At 46.2% G+C, this 15,266-nt stretch overlaps 1 non-coding gene across 1 annotated transcript; it reads right to left on the bottom strand.

The window, feature by feature from the left end:
• Nucleotides 1-12,719: 12,719 nt before the first annotated feature.
• trnas-aga (transfer RNA serine (anticodon AGA)) lies at nt 12,720-12,801 on the bottom strand. Its single transcript has one exon. It is a non-coding gene; the product is annotated as a tRNA-Ser (tRNA).
• Nucleotides 12,802-15,266: the final 2,465 nt, after the last annotated feature.

A 15,266-nucleotide genomic window follows, 5' to 3' on the forward strand; every position in this document is an offset into this window, starting at 1 on the left:
TAGCCAAGCAGGCCTCTAAGTTAATGATTTGAGTATGAGCATCAGCCCTTATAGGTACATACAGCTGAATATCATCAGCATAGCATTGGAATTTTATTCCATAGCTGCGTATAATTTGGCCAAGAGGTGTAATGTAAAGAGAGAAAAGTAGAGGGCCAAGTACTGAGCCCTGAGGCAAACCATATTTAATGTCAGAAAATTTTGATATAATATTATTATAGCAGACACAATGTGTTCTTCCAGATAAGTAGGACTTAAGCCAAGAGAGAGCTAAGCCAGAGACACCAAAATTACAATTGAAACTATCTAAAAGTATACAGTGATCAATGGTGTCAAAGGCTGCACTGAGGCCCAGTAGTAGAAGCACAGAAGTGGAATCAGAGTCGATCGCCAGTAGAAGATCATTTACCACTCTGGTCAGAGCAGTTTCAGTGGAGTGACGGGGCCTGAAAGCCGACTGAAAAGGTTCATATAGATGGTTTTCTTTTATATGGGTCAAAAGTTGTTAATACACAACTCTCTCTAGTACTTTAGAGAAGAATGGAAGATTCGAGACTGGCCGATAGTTATTAAGAGACCCTGGATCAAGGTGCGGTTTTTTAAGTAGAGGTTTAACCACAGCTGTCTTAAAACTGCTGGGAACAATGCCAGTAGTAAGAGATAAATTAACGATGTCTAGCATTGTAGGTCCAAGAAAAGGCCAGAGGTCTTTAAAAAGTTTTGCTGGTAAGGGATCAAGTAGGCAAGCAGTTGGTTTAGAAGCTGACACGAACTTAGTCAAAGTATCAAGAGAGATAGTCTCAAAAGCTGTAATAACTGGAACTGTCAGTGACTCATTGTGTAGATATGAATTTAGTATGACAGGATCTGCAGGAGTAGATGGAGTTGAAGGGCTAATTTTGTTTAAGATCTCCTCAACCTTATTGCAGAAAAAATCTAGAAATTTATGGGCTGTGAATGGTGAGCAGCTAATAGACAACTGCTTTTTAGTAAGTTTAGATACAGTGTCAAAGAGAAATTTGGGGTTATGTTTATTAATATTTATTAAGTGAGAGAGATACGATGTTTTTGCAGTAGATAAAGCACGCTTGTATTTCAATAAAGACTTGTGCCACGACAGGTAAAAAGCTTCCAATTTTGATTTTCGCCATTTACGTTCCAGACTCCTGCAGGTCTGCTTAAGAGCACATGTCTCATCATTAAACCAGGGTGTAGGCCTCTTTAGTCGCCTAGCTCTGGTAGTGAGAGATGCAACTGAATCGAGGAGACTAGAGAGGGCCACATTTAAGTCACTAGTGAAATTTTCAACAGAGTCATTTACCACAGTGAAAGGAGCCAAGACTTCAGGCAGCTGCTGGCCAAATGCAGCTACAGTGGAGGGACCGATATGGTGAGTGGCAATTTCATCTGTGCTGACATTAACTGGACAGGCCAATAATGCTTCACATGTGATGAGAAAATGATCTGACACAGCAGATGTGATTGGTAAGACATTCAGATCAGAAACAGCTATCCCTTTAGATAAAACCAAATCAAGGCTGTTACCACTGCAATGAGTCGACTCTTGAACAAACTGAGTGAACCCAAAAGTATCAGCTAGTGCCAGAAAGGCTTTACTTAGAGGATCAGCAGCCTTATTCAGATGAATATTGAAATCACCTAGAATTAGAATCTCATCAGAGTGAGTAACAAGGCCTGAGACAAATTCTCCAAATTCTTCAAGAAATAACGAGTAACAGCCAGGAGGCCGGTAGAGTATCACAATTTGGACTAAGCCGAGTCTATTCATGGCTGAGGGAGATGGACCAAGAATAAGAGACTCAAAAGACTGGAATTTAGATTCAAGTCTAGAAGTCAGATTGAAAATAGATTTACATATTAAGGCAACACCCCCGCCTTGTTTATTTGCCTGAGCTACATGGGCATAAGTATAGTCAGGTGGGGAAGCTTCATTTAAGGGAAGGAAAACATTTGGTTTCAGCCAGGTTTCACATAACCCAATCATATCAAAACTATGTTCAAGAATCAGATCATTTATTAGTAAGGCTTTGGTAGACAGTGATCTGATATTTATGAAACCAAATTTAAGCATCTTGTGGAGTGATCAGTAGTAGGCAGAGCTTTAGAGCCAGTAATAGGTGAAAGATTAATTGGAATTAGACACCTTGTTGAGAGTTTTGGCCACCAACGCTTTGGACGATATGTGGTCACATTCTTGATAACATTAGCTGTTTGGTTTTGTAGATTATTAGGTACTTTGTTGCACATCTCACCACTACCAGTGGTAGGAATAATCACTAGATTATTGTGATTCACACATTTAGGAGAGGAGAGCTTGGGAGCAATACAGCAGGGTAGGGAGACAGTCTCACTGTTATAGACCAAGCTATCAGGCTGATAATCTACACTATGAGAAATTCCCTGACTAACATTAATTACACTACTTGACTCCACATCCGCACTAGATTTAAACCTAGCAGGCTCTCTAATCACCTGCAACCTGCTGAATGATAAGTCCCTAGGGTCAAACTAAACGGAAACAGCTACCGCACTAGATTTAAACCTAGCAGGCTCTCTAATCACCTGCAACCTGCTGAATGATAAGTCCCTAGGGTCAAACTAAACGGAAACAGCTATCTGTATTGCTGGACAAAAGAGCGGCGCCGTCCCCAGTAGGGTGAATGCCCCCCGCTTTCAGCAGGTAAGGGCGGCCCCAGAAGGAAGGCCAGGTACCAACGAAGCCGAACCCCTGCTCATTACAGTAACGAGCCAGCCAGCGGTTCTCTGAGGTGAGCCAAAGGCAGAGAACGTCCACACTACTGCTGATGCTGCACCGATCCACCTGTCAGTCTCCCGCTCCATCCTCCCCTCACTCATGAACAAGACCCCGAGATGCATGAACTCCTTCACTTGAGGCAGCAACTCATCCCCAACCCGGAGGGAGCGATCCACCCCTTTCCCGCTAGAGCAGGGGTCCCCAATTACTTTTCATAGCGGGCCACTTTTAGGGCCACTTTTAAAACCACGGGCCACTCAACCTCCAGCAGCATGTTGTTCGTTAGTTTGTTTTGGTGTCGATACGTTGCAGGTATTATAATTTAAACAGAGATTTTTCATCTATTTTTCGATATATTACTAGTCTTACTTTTACTAAGAAATAAAAAAAAAAAAAATTTTGGTAGGGAAATAAAAAAAATTCTTCCTTCTGAAATTTCTCCAAAAATTCTCGCGGACCATAAATCAACCCGTCACGGGCCGGACGTGGCCCGCGGGCCGCCTATTGGGGACCCCTGCGCTAGAGAACCACGGCCTCGGACCTGGAGGCGCTGACTCTCATCCCGGCCACTTCACACTCCGCTGCACACCGCCCCAGCGCGCGCTGGAGGTGGCGTTCTGATGAAGCCGATAAAACCACATCCTCTGCGAAGAGCAGAGATGCAGTTCTGAGGTCCCCGAACCGGACACACTCCTCACCTTGGCTGCGCCTTGAGGGCCTGTCCATGAACATCGCAAACAGAACCGGAGACAAGGGACACCCTTGGCGGAGTCCGGTGTCACGGGTAGTTCATGTTACGTAAGGCACGCAGTCTCCTGCGGGCGCCATTTTGTCTCTATTGTTGGTACTCGCGGTTCGACACGAAAGCCCCTGAACTGTTAAGCGGGAGCACCGCTCGCTCAAACATGGTGTCAGAAGTGGGCCTTTGATTCGGCGATTTGGTGGCTGAAGGGACATCGAGCCGTCAAGCGGGCTTTGCGGGTTTGTCGGTTTGCTAACGCTAGCTAGCCGTACCGCGGCTACAGCGGTGATAGCCATGGCCGCGACCCCCCCCCCCCAGCCCCCGCCAGCTCCCACCAGCTCCCACCAAGCTCCCACCAAGCTCAGGGGCGACCTGAGTGGGGAATCTGAAGATTACGCTTTAGCCACACGGCTGGTGGACGAGGACCAGAAGGCCCAGGCGGCGACTCCGAGCAGGGTCATGGGGCTTGGATGTCGACATGTCGACTAACACAACTGACCGAGGCACAGCACGAAGACGCCGCCGCCATACCGCACTCACCGGAAAGGTAGTTCAAACCCGCTAAACATGGGCTACGGTTTTGGCTGTTGTAAACAGGAGGAAGGTGAAACAGTAGACTCTACTGTTGTTTAACAACAGTAGAGTCTACTGTTGGTAAATAACAGTAGAGTCTACTGTTGTTAAATAACAGTAGAGTCTACTGCCGTGTCACAAAACAGTCTACTGCCAGTAGACTGTTTTGTGACAGGGAGAAAGCGTCCACGTGTGAATACGGAGCCCTAAGAGATGGCTTAACCGGGGACTGAATAGTCATGGGCGTTGCTGAGGAGGGCGCCCGCAGACGGTTGTTAAGGGGAGATGACTGGACTCTAGCCGGGGCTGTTGCAGCGTGCAGAGCAGCACAGCCGACTGATTTGCGGTTGAGATCCACGGAGCAGGGGACGTCCTACAACATTGACATTGTCCACGAGTGATCTCCCCTGCTCCATGGGGTGTCCACATTTTTTTGACTCGTGAGCTACTTTTAAAATCTACTACTACTACTACTTTCGGCTGCTCCCGTTAGGGGTCACCACAGCGGATCATCTGTTTCTATTTCTTCCTGTCCTCTGCATCTTCCTCTGTCACACCAGCCACCTGCATGTCCTCCCTCACCACATCCATAAACCTCCTCTCTGGCCTTCTTCTTCTCCTCTTCCCTGGCAGCTCCATATTCAGCATCCTTCTCCCAGTATACCCAGCATCTCTCCTCCACACATGTCCAAGCCATCTCAATCTTGCCTCTCTTGCTTTGTCTCCAAACCGTCCAACCTGAGCGGTCCCTCTAATATAATCGTTCCTAATCCTGTCCTTCTTCGTTACTCCCAGTGAAAATCTTATCATCTTCAACTCTGCCACCTCCACCCCCGCCTCCTGTCTTTTCGTCAGTGCCACTGTCTCCAAACCATATAACATAGCTGGTCTCACAACCGTCTTGTAAACTTTCCCTTTAACTCTTGCTGATACCCTTCTGTCGCAAATCACTCCTGACACACTTCTCCACCCACTCCAACCTGCCTGCACTCTCTTCTTCACCTCTCTCCTGCACTCCCCGTTACTTTGGACAGTTGACCCCAAGTATTTAAACTCAAATGCCTTTGTCACCTCCACTCCTTGCATCCTGACCATTCCACTGTCCTCTCTCTCATTCACGCATAGGTATTCCGTCTTGCTCCTACTGACTTTCATTCCTCGTCTCTCCAGTGCATACCTCCACCTCTCCAGGCTCTCCTCCACCTGCAGAGGTGGAGGTATGCACTGGAGAGAAGAGGAATGAGCTACTTTTAAAATGACCAGGTCAAAATGATCTACTCATATTAATAATAATAATAATAATAATAATAAACAGGGTCTGCGGTGGTGTAGCGGTCTAAGCATCGGCTTTGTGTCGATGCAGTTGCCCACTGGGGACCGGGTTTCGCGCCCTGGTCTCGTCAGATCCGACTATGGCCGGACTCGATGACGCAGCAATCATTGGCAGCGCTGTCTTCGGGAGGGGGGCGGAGTCGGCTTGTGTTCGTCACGTGAATGCGTCTCTATGTGTGTCAGAAAAAGCAGTGGTTCGGCCTGGAGTCGCCTTGCCACGACAGTGGGGAGGCGTCTCCTTCCAGACTGCCGGCCGGCCGGAGAGATGCAGTTGGCGAACGCATGCAGTACGAGGGGGGGTGTTTGAATTAAAATAGGGAGCGATTGGCCACTAAATTGGGAGAAATCAGAAATAAATAAAAAATAATAATAATAAAAATACCCAATACATGTTTTACATATAGTATATGAACATTTATATGCAGTGTGTGTATTTATATACATGTTGTGTTACATACACAGTATTGCAATGGATTTGCATTTATATTGAACCTTACACAGGCAATAATCATACCAAGCATTTGCTACTACACAATGTTGAAATTGCATCACTGCATGAGCCTTTACAGCTGTGGTAAATAGATTTGTGATCTCTACCTCTCTACTCTGAGGATGACCTGCACTGGTGGGAGTCAGACAGGGTTGCATAGTTCGGACAGTAGCTGCTGGTAGCCAGCCTCAAGCAGGCCTCCAAATGATCATCTGTCATGGTGGAACGGTATTTGGACTTGATAATCTTCATGTGAGAAAAGGCTGACTCGCACAAATAAGTAGAGCTGAATAATGCCGTCAAGGAGGTTGCGCATTTCCTCATGTTTGGGTACTTGTCCTCTGTAAGTAAGTTCCAAAACTCTCCATGCGCCCTGGACTTAAGCTGAATGTCAGCCTGTACTGTCAGCATCTCATCCTCCACTGCAGACGAGTTCTGGTGAAACAGTGTTGCCATTTTTGAGGCGAGGGAATCCACCTCTGTATCTTCCCCAAATGGGTAGCACATAAATGTAGCGATTGGCTCGAGCAAAGCAAAGTCTTGAAACCGTTTGTCAAAGTCTGACCGGACATTTTCAATCTGCTCTGTGTAGTGTGCACTGTCAAGTTGCACACACGCCCTCCCTTGCTTCTCCAGCTCTGCTGCCAGGTTTCGCAAGTTTCCCAAATCACGGCGCTGCAACTTTGAGGACAGAAGTTGCATTTTCCGTTTGAAAGCGTTAACTGAGCTGATCATGTTTACCACACTTTTGTCTTTTCCTTGCAGCTCTAAATTAAGCTCGTTCAACATGTTGGTTAAATCAGTTAAAAACGCCAAGTCTAGCAGCCATTGATTGTCATTAAGTTGCTTGTGTTCCGCATGTTTAGTGATAAGGAGAAACTCCTTAATCTCCGGACAGAGCTCTCGAAATCTCTGCAAGAATCTCCCTCTACTAAGCCTTCTCACGTCAGTGTGTAGCAAGAGGTCAGAGTAGTTACAGTCGGCCTCTTCCAAATGTGTACGAAACAACCGTCTTTGAAGAGACATCGCTTGAATAGAACAGGCGGGTTTGGTTGCCACATCCATGATCTCTTTCATGTTTAGCATTTTTGCGCATAATGCTTGTTGGTGTATATGCAATGGTAATTAAGGAAGTCCGGGAAAGCATCGTCCTCCCTGCGCTTGGCAATAAATCCATTAGAGTGGCCCACCATAGCAGGCGCACCGTCCGTGGTGATTGACACCAGTTTACACACTGGGAGCTGGATTTTATCCACAAAGTTTTTGAAGATCTGGAAAATGTCCTCTCCCCGTGTGTGTTCCTTCATGGGTAGTATTGTTAACAGCTCCTCTTTTGCGGTCATATCTTGAAACACCATCCAAATGAAAAGGCACAATTAGGCCGTATCACTTATGTCCGTAGACTCGTCCAATTGTAGTGAGAAACACTTGCAGTCCACGATGTCCCTCCAAAGCTGCTGTGTCAAATCATCGCCCATCACTTCACAGCGCCTTGTGACGGAATATCTTGATAACTGGAGAGCTTTGAGTGAAGATATTATTTCTGATTTGTTTTTAAAGTCCCGAAACAACGAATCTGCTGCCTCAAGGAAGGCCTCTTTCATCATCTCTCCACCTTGGAAGGCCTTCTTATGCTTAATGATGGAGTGACTCACCCGTAAAGATGCTTCGGTGGCTGCCTTTGCCTTTGAATGCGGCTGCGTGAAAAGTGACTGCTGCGCGATTAACTGCGATTTTAGTTCCCTCACCTTTCTCTTTCTCAGCTCATTGTCATAGTTTTTATGAACAGTTCAAAAGTGCCTCTCCACATTTCCTTTTTTTGGGATAGCAATGCTAGACTGACAGATGAGACAAACGCATTTGTAATAAGACATGGTGAAAAAAAAGTCCTCCTCCCATTCCACATGGAAAGCGTACGTTTTTTGTTTCTTGCTAGGTCCGGCTCCCCCACTAATTTTTGTTTTGTTTCACTTTTTAGTAGAGTTTTTTTTAGAGAGTTGAACTAGCTAGCTCGATGCAGTTCTGCATTAGCTCACGTTGTGGGCATGTGAACTTCAAGGTACGTTCAAGAAGGGCTCTGGTTGTTATGGTAACCTAATGTAACAAAGTTTTAGGTTCAGCTCTAGAATCTTTGGTTTTGGGCAACAGCAGACTGGCCGTCCTTTACGTCAATCAAAAGGCAAATGCCTAATGGAGGACAGATGATAGGCTAATGTCTTGAAAAAAAAAAGTTTTTTTGGAATGTCATGGAGATCTACCAGCACTGCCTTCGCGATCTACTGGTCGATCGCGATCGACGTAGTGGGCACTCCGGCACAGGAAACAAGTCTCGAAACTCATCTACGACAGGACTGCTAAGGACTTACCTGAGCTCGCAGTGGGAGAAGCAGTTTGGATGAAATCACTACCAGGGGACCAGACTGGCATCTGGTGATGGGGAGTGTGTCTGCAGAAAGTGGCCCCACTGTCATATCTGGTAGAGGTCGAGGGCTTCTTGTATCATCGCAATTGAGTTGATCCACGTATGGCAGAGCCAAGGCCATCACAATACCCTAGGGCTGGCGCAGAGGAGCCTTCATCTGAATGCAGTGGATCTCAGCCACAGAGTGAAATGACGGAGAGTGAGAGGGCATGCACGTTCTCTCCTCAACCCTCTCCCAGCAGGCTCTACAGCAGTCCACAGGCTCTGGGCCCACCACAGACTTTGGACACCTCTGCTGTCCCATCGTCACCCCATTCCCCTGCTCTCTCTCGATATGGCCGTCAGATACGGCCTCCCAACAGACTGAACCTGTAAGCTCACTTGAACTGGTTCTAATTTTCAATGTTTAGGCAGTCTGGGAATAGTGGCTGAAGGGAAGGGGGGAGGAGGACGACAGACGGGCTGTTTAATTGTTTTTGAGATCTAGATATAATCATGTCTTGAGTGAAGTTCACAAGTTGTTATTTCAAGAAGTGTTTTGTTTACTTAAAGGAAAGGGAGATGTTGAGGGTGGTATTATAGCACCACCGAGTGGATGTTAGCTGTAGTCAATGTTACGTAAGGCACGCAGTCTCCTGCGCGCACCAGTTCATCTCTGTATTGTTGATACTTACAGTTCGATACTAAAGCCTATAATTGTTAACTCGGAGTATACCTCGTTTTTACACACCACTAGCTCAAACATCCGACACGCACTGAAAACATGTTTGGCTTTATGCCAAGAATAGGACAGCTCTCACTTTGATTATACAAGGAGCGGATGGCTTGAAGCTGCCCCAGTACCCCATACTCCCACCGTACCCCCCACAGAGTGATCCGGGGTACACGGTCGTAAGCCTTCTCCAAGTCTACAAAACACATGTAGACTGGCTGGTCAAACTCTCGTGCCTCCCTCAGCACTTCTGCAAGGGTAAAGAGTTGGTTCGTTGTTCTACAGCCAGGACGGAATCCGCATTGCTCCTCCTGAATCCGTGCTTCGACAATCGGTCGGAGCCTCCTTTCCAGCACCCTAGAGTAGACTTTCCCAGGGAGCAGTCCCGGCGTTATGGGCGGGCTTTAGGGGGCCGGGCCCGCCCTCAGAGTCAGTAGTGCCCACCCTGGACGGACGAGCCTGTTACCAATCCCACTTCCCACCAACCACTAGTCTTATGTTGTTTGTACAACATTTTTTATCATGCTAGTGTAACCTATTTTTCTGGACTTGCCTGTTAGTGATTTTAAGTTCCTGTTATAAGCTGTTGCCACAGTATATGCCTTGAGCTCTTATTTTGAAGGCTGAAGAGAGAGCGGAAGTGCTGTACGCAGTGTTGTTGCTGTGGATTTCTGTTGGGGAAGAATCCAAATAAAGTGGTCCTCATGTGAAAGTGGAGCCTCCGTATTTGTTATTTTATAGTCTCATACCGTATAGGCGACATCAACAAACCCTCGGTTACATTGGTGGCAGCGGTGGGATTCGAACCCATGCCCCCGAAGAGACTGGAGTGAGTGGTGGTATACGCTAGCCAATCGCTCACTTCCCCGGAACGGCGTTGGTCTACATTTGACAGAAAACTGGGCTGTAGTGTGGGCTATATGCCAATTCAGACATTACATTGGATCAGCCGCCTTTACCATCGTAACTGATCACAAGCCTCTGCTGGGCCTGCGCGGCATGTCTATTGACAAGGATCCCACGGGACGCAGAGCGAGATGGGTATTGGAACTAGACCCTTATAACTGGATTATACAGCAAAAGGACGGGCAACGGCATACTAATGCTGATGCACTCTCACGGCGTCCTCAGGACCCCGAGCCCAGGGTGGGAAATGTCACCACGCGGCAGCCAAAACAAGTGAATGTCATAGGCTCGGAGGAAGGGCCAAGTGTTCCCCAAACAGACACTTAGCTGCTTCAAGCACCCACTGGGAACCCCCAGACCTCTGACTTCAATGCAGGGGAACAGCATGTGGAGAGGAGCAGTGAGACGCAGTATTTGTCTTTCATGCATGCACTTTCACATGATGGAACGGAAATGAGGGAGTTACAACGGGCTGACCCAGATATTAGGCAGGTATTGAACTGGATGGAGAGGAGTGGTTCTCGGCCACCTAAGGGGTGGATGAGAGGTAGCTCCTGGTGGCTTAGAAAATTATGGACTGAATATCCCCGCCTCTCTGTTGTTAATGGACTACTCTGCAGGGCGGTGAACTCTCCCCTCACCGGAGATGCTCTGTGTCAGGTTGTCATGCCCTCCTCGGTTATCCCTGATGTGCTGCAGCATCTGCATGGGGGCTTTGCATCGGCACATTTCTCAGTGGAACGAGTGTGGGAACATGCAAGGAAAAGTTGCTACTGGCCTTTCATGTTCAAAGATATTCAACGGTGGTGTGAGCCGTGCATCCCATGTCAAACCCGCAAGGCCCCGGTGCCTAAGCATCATGCACCGATGGGGAGCGTCCGAGCAACTCAGCCATTCCAGAGAGTGGCAACTGACATCCTTGAACTGCCAGTGACTTCTAAGGGAAACAGGTATGTGTTAGTAGTGGAAGACTACTTTACCAAGTATGTGAATCTGTATGCTCTCCCTAACCAAATGGCCCAATCAGTAGCACAGTGTTTGTTTGAAGACTATGTGCTGGTGCATGGTGTTCCTGAAGTGGTCCACAGTGATCAGGGCCGGCAATTTGAAGCTGAGATTGTTCAAAGACTGTGTCAGCTCCTGGGAATTAAGAAAACACGCACTACACCTTATAATCCCAAGTTGGACGGAATGGTTGAATGCTTTAATCGCACCCTCATTGACCAGCTGGCCAAATCATTGCTCACCTGTGGTGGTGAGTGGGACGATTATCTGAAACAGGTGGCTTTCGCCTATAACACATCTGTTCATGCCTGCACCAACTACACTCCGTATTATCTAACTCACGGACGGGAGGCTCGTGTTCCAGTGGATGTGTTGGTGCCATCTCAGTTGGTGCGTTCGGACTTACCTCTTTCTCATGCTGACTTTGTGGCGTCTCTGGCAGAGAGGCTGGAGACTGCTTTTGCTGGTGCCAGGCAGGGTGGCGCTGACGCTCACGAGAAGCAGAAGTTGTACTATGATGGAACGGTCCATCACCAGCCGTATGCAGAAGGGGATCTGGTATGGCTGCATAATCCGACAGAGGACCGTATGAAACTTGCTCCCCAATGGAAGGGGCCCTACAGGGTCCTGTCTGTGTTGGGCTCTGAGGGTAAACCTGGACTCACCTATCATATTGGCAGCCCTTTGGACTTTGATGGACAGGGGCAGGTCGTCCATTATGATAGACTGAAACCATACACACTACCGGTGGCTGCTGGTTTTTCAGATAGCCTGCCGGCTTCTCCTCTTCATGCTCCCTCGCTGCTGGACGAGGGGTCGCCAGAGAGGGACTTTGTGGCTGAGGAGCCGCTGGCCTCTGATGACACAGGGACTGTTCAGATTACAGGCACCAGTGAGCCACTACAGACTGTTTCTCATTCTGGGAGGACTGTGAGAAAACCACTTCGTTTCAAGGACTTTGTCACGTTTGGTTAGCTGTTTGAAGAAAAACAAAAAACAAAAACAGCAAAGACAAGTAAATATGACTGTTGGAATTTCTGTTGAATGTTTGTCGAGGTCACTTGACTTTTTTTTTTTTACTATGATGGTACATTTTTTTCTTCTCATATGTATATAGTATGTCTGGATGCTATGGTGTATCAGAGCTTTCTGGTGTACATGGGGAATAGTGTGGCATACTTTATTGAGACTGTGCAGTGAGGTGAGGGGTAACATGCATAATGTTATTGTTAAGATTTTGTTTTATGGTGTTGGGTTCCTTCTGGGGTTCGCAGATTGATATGCACTTTTTTGGTTTCAGGGTGTGTTTTCTGCTATATATATGTATATTTAGGAGTACAGGTTGATAATGTTTTGGACAAGCCTGTGTTTTTTTGGACTTATAGTGTTACTGTTTTGAAACAAGGATGTTTCTTTTTGTAGGAGGGGAGGTATGTAACCTATTTTTCTGGACTTGCCTGTTAGTGATTTTAAGTTCCTGTTATAAGCTGTTGCCACAGTATATGCCTTGAGCTCTTATTTTGAAGGCTGAAGAGAGAGCGGAAGTGCTGTATGCAGTGTTGTTGCTGTGGAGTTCTGTTGGTCCTCACACGAGTGGTCCTCGTGTGAAAGTGGAGCCTCCGTATTTCTTCTCATACCGTATAGGCGATATCAGCAAACCCTCGGTTACACTAGTTTCTGTTTGGCATATCTAAAATGAATAGAATAATAGATGTAATGGCGTGGTGAAGAAGACAATAAAAAATAAAAGAAAACATTGAACGTTGTCGGCAGGATTCGAACCTGCGCGGGGAGACCCCAATGGATTTCTAGTCCATCGCCTTAACCACTCGGCCACGACAACCGTGTGTCATACATTAAGCTAGCTGGCTACTTGTTATGGCTCATGAGATGAGGGGTGGTGGTGGCTATTGTTATATAATCTCTATCTTTTCTCTATCTGTCTTCTATCAACCTCTATCTATCATTTTATCATACTAGCTGGGTATTTGTTATGGCTCAATGGGGGAAACCATTCTGTTATACAACCTCTATCTTTTGTTGTCTTTGTCTCTCACTTAACAGATGACTTGGGTTACGATGACAATGCCCTGCTTTGAAAGGCTTAATGAAGAGTGGGAAGACTAAAAATACACAGACAGAGTTAGGTGGCCAACCGAGAGAGCAAAGCATCATTAGGCCCATTACAGTCAGACTTACTTATTCCACACTAGTCACATTGGGTGTAATAGATTATGCGTTACATCGATGAAACACTATAAAAGAAACACAAGGTTTATTAACCAATAAGCAAGTGCCTCAATTGTGTTTAATATTCAATTCAATTGAAAACTTTATTGCAGATTCAGGGTCCATAACAGAGTAAAACAATTAGGTTAAAAAATAAATAAATAAACCCCAGACAATACACACAGTAAACACAATAAGATAACATAAAAGGAGCAAACCAGTGTCTTATAAGAAGGCAGCTATACCAGTGGTCCCCCTGCCGGGACTGGGAGCGTGTGGCCCTGAATCTTATATTAGTTGAACTCATGATGATTACATGATCAGAGTCATTGAGCCGGCAAATACATTTATACAGGAGATTTCTTAGAAGAGCCTGAAAGGTGTGTTGACTCCTGCAGCCCCAGACATTTCACTTGCACTACACCATCTAGGTCTTTCATGTGTATACTCATGGCATCATTATATTATGTGTTTGAGCCTTAATATATGGGTAAATGAGTTTGTAGCCGGATGAACGAGTCATTCATTTTCGCCAGGTATGAAAATGTGCGTGTTGAAGCGTTTAAATAAAGAAGTGGAGCATCAGCTATTAATATTTGATGGTTTTTTGATTGTTTTAGCGCAGTTGTCGTCTGCAGCCTGGTCGGACATTAAGACTTCAGAACGGTTAAATTGAGCTTCCCGGGAAAGCGCTCGGCTGTCGGACGGTCAAACCTACGTGCCCCTGCTCCTGCAGACCTCCTCCACCCCACATGTGGGCTTAACCTCCTCACCGAGAGCGGGCCGGTGAGAACCAACTACTGGAGGGAGACGGTGTTCTCCTTCTTCTTGGTGGTTATTGGCGGTTGGCAAACAACAAATTGGTGCATTACCGCCACCAGCTGGTATGGAGTGTGGACCAGAATATTATTTACGCTACCCCCCCCCCCAAAAAAAAACAACTTTCAAATCTTCTTAATTAAATATTACTCTAAGAAACGGAAACAAGATTTGTACACTCAGTTGAATTCTTCTGTAGAATATCTACTAAATCAAATTGTATTTTTATTTTCCTGAGACTTTGTGTGTAAAAGCCTTAAGTTAGAATTCAGTTGGGCTATGGACATATGAATGGGTTTCTCGTTCATTCAAGAAAAACAAATACACATTAGTAAACAGGGTTCGATGGTAGAGTTTGTTGTACATGGTCGTGTCTTGCATCCATGAATAGGTCAATGTATTTTAGGGTTGGTGTTGAGCTGGCCCTGAGAACCAGAATCATCTTTATTGTTTGCACGTACAAGAAATTTGACTCCGGCTTAGTGGCTGTCAATGTACTTACACAGAATAACAGCACAGCAGTCTTCAGGAATATATACAAGGAATAACTATATACAGGCGAAACCATTTCTGTGAACTGTAAACAGGATACAAATAGTGCAAAGAAGTGAAGAGTGCAGGTAGTGCTGAGATAAATATTAAACAGGAAAAAAGACTTTTGTACAAAGTAGGTGGTTATGTACAGTATACAGCCTGTTCAGATATACAGAAGTGAGTGAAATGTATTGCACATTCGTATTTCTGACTAAAATAAATATAGATGATTTGTAGTTACAGTGGGTATTGTAGTGTTCCGGGGTTGTTGCACAGTGCCACAGTGAGTAACTTCATAAGTGTGACGGCGAGGGGGGAAGAAACTGTTCCTGTGTCTGGTGATTTTGGTGTACAGTGTTGTATAGCGCCTTCCAGATGGGAGAAGTTGGAACAGGTTATGTCCAGGGTCCGAGGTGTCTGCAGTGATTTCCCTTGCCCGTTTCCTGACTCTCGAGTTCTACACATCCTTGATGGTGGGCGGGTTGACACCAATAATCTTTTCTGCAGACCTGACTCCATTGTAGTCTGTTTCTGTCCTGTTTGGTTGCCGATCCAACCCAGACAGTGATAGAAGTGCAGAGAACAGACTCAATGACTGCAGTGTAAAACTGGATCAGTACCTCCTGAAGCAGGTTGTATATCCTGAGCTGGCGCCAGAAGTACATCCTCTGCTGGCCCTTATTGATTACTGTGTTGATGTTGGACTCCCACTTCAGGTCCTGGGAG

Source organism: Lampris incognitus, chromosome 5, assembly GCF_029633865.1.
Source record: "Lampris incognitus isolate fLamInc1 chromosome 5, fLamInc1.hap2, whole genome shotgun sequence".
Lineage (NCBI taxonomy): Eukaryota > Metazoa > Chordata > Actinopteri > Lampriformes > Lampridae > Lampris > Lampris incognitus.